The 2,077-nt window shown below is 61.0% G+C and overlaps 1 protein-coding gene across 1 annotated transcript in view; it reads right to left on the bottom strand.

Moving 5' to 3' along the window:
- GLIS3 (GLIS family zinc finger 3) overlaps positions 1-1,737 on the bottom strand; it is a 471,312-nt gene extending 469,575 nt beyond the window's left edge. The window contains exon 1 of the mRNA XM_008072048.2: positions 1,115-1,737. The gene's annotated coding sequence lies outside the window, so the exon portion shown is untranslated. The remainder of the gene's footprint in view (positions 1-1,114) is intronic.
- Between the last annotated feature and the right edge of the window lie 340 nt (positions 1,738-2,077).

The following is a 2,077-nucleotide window of genomic DNA, read 5'->3' as shown; positions in this document are numbered from 1 at the left end:
TCTCCTGTCGCTTCTCGCCTCCCAGACACCCCCGACGAGCCGGAGGGCGCGACCCGCGAAGTCACAAGCCCTTCCCCAAAGTTTCTCCCTCCAGGTACCTAACTGAATCATCCATAAGATGACAAATCACCCAGAGCCAAGATTTCCAGACACTGGGGTGACTTCCTCGTCCCCGAGGTGACTTGTCAGCTCCAGTGAGTAACTTGGAACTGTCGCTCGGGGCAAGGTGTGTGTCTAGGAGAGAGCCGGCAGCTCACTCACGCTTTCCAGAGAGCGGCCTGGCCGGCTTCACAACCCACACAGGGTCATTTATCGGGACTGGAGCCCTGCGCAGGACAAAGTCTCCAAGACTGAGACATTTTCCAAACAGTGCTGACATTTTGTCGGGCCCCATAAAAATGTAAACGCCAGGTGACGAACCCGGCGGGGAGTGTTGGTGTCTGGATGTGTCTGCGCATTGGCGGCGTGGGAGGTTATAGTTATAGACCCAGCCGCTGCGGGTCGCCGGACCGGTACCCGCGACTGCTCTCGGTACCCTCCGCCCGACGGAACAATGGGGACACCGACTTGGGTGAGACACGGTGTGGAAAACACGTGGAACTTGAAAAAGCAACTACAGCCCCGTGTGCGCGCGCGAGACCTCACGTCACCCCATCAGTTCCCACTTCGCCAAAGTTTCCCTTCAGTGGGCACTCGGGGATGGTGCGCCCCATGCCCGTGCGTCCTGAAACTTGCCCCGATTTTGTAGCCCACTGGCTCCTGTAGCTAAAAGAAACAAACAAAAACTCTTCCTAATTAGCGAAACTTTAAAACCTTGCTGATTTCCGTTCCGTCAGCTACACTGGGCGCTCCTGGGCAATTGACAGGAACACTCCTAATTTCTAACTGAGTGGTGACACCTATCTCAACAAGAGCAGGTTTCTACGGGACCTGTGAATCTGGGGGGTGGGGTGCGCGTCTCCCTCAACCCCCGCGGACGCCGCCGACTCCGCGTGGAAAACTATTTCTAATCCCCCTAGTTTGCGTCTCTGAGGTGTACCTCCCCCACACTCTCCAGCGCCCGGTTTCTGCCCGTCTCTTGCCTGCGAGCAAAGTTCCTATGGCATCCACTTACCAGGTAACCGGGATTTCCACAACAAAGCCAGGCGTGCGGGTGGGTCCCTTCCCCCGGCCAGCCTGCGCGGGGTGACAGCGGGCGGCCAGCGCCGGCGAGGCGTAAGTGGGGGCTCCAGCCCTTCAGCGCACTCCACGGGCTCTGCCTCCTCCAGAAACGAAAACTCCCATCCAAGCCCGGGGACGGAGCGCGGAAACCCGGCCCAAGCGCCGTGTGTGCGCGCGCGTCTGCGAGGGCAGCGGCGCCAGGGGGAGGAGGAGGCAGAAGGCGGGTGGCTGGACCCTCGGCATCAGCTCATTCTCCCCCGCTGCACGCGTGCACCCGCAAATAATGTTTTTAAAAAGTTGAGTTGCGACTTTGTGCCTCGTCTGTTCCGCTTATCCTTGTCCTGGGCCGGGGGATGCGTCTGGGGAACGGCCCGGGGATGCTGGCTAATTGCTGCTGGCCGGATCCGTGGGGGGAGCGCGGGCGCGACCCTGGACGGCCGCGGACGGCGCACCGGGGGTGCGGGGAGGGGCGGCGGTGGCGGCACTAGGCGCCGGTGCCCGTGCGCGCCGCGCTCTGGGCTGTCCGGGCGGCGCAGTGTGGACGCGGCTGCCGGGAGAGGAGAAGGGGGAAGAGGGAGGGAGGGAGGAGGCCCGGCGAGGAGTGTGGATGTGTGTGCGGCCGCGAGGGCCGGCCTGTAGCCAGCTGCTTCCTGAGTGTGAGCGCCGGCGGGGGAGGGGGAAGAGTGGGGGCGGGTTCGCTGGTCACCAGGCTGGCCAATTCGAAGGCCGAGCTTGAGTCTCCCTCTTGATGCGTTCACACACACGTTCCCGAGCGCCAGGGAGTCAAGGAACTCCAGAACAGAGTGACAGTGGGGACACACTTCGCCTTGTCACCTGGACCTGTTAAACTGACCCTTTTTTTAACATGAAAAAGTGTCCGTATTTCGACAGGATTTGATATCCAATCATTAAAAAA

The sequence above is a fragment of the Carlito syrichta genome, unplaced genomic scaffold (assembly GCF_000164805.1).
Source record: "Carlito syrichta isolate Samal-C Ts95f unplaced genomic scaffold, Tarsius_syrichta-2.0.1 Scaffold314834, whole genome shotgun sequence".
NCBI lineage: Eukaryota > Metazoa > Chordata > Mammalia > Primates > Tarsiidae > Carlito > Carlito syrichta.
This window is presented reverse-complemented; position numbering and strand designations above follow the sequence as displayed.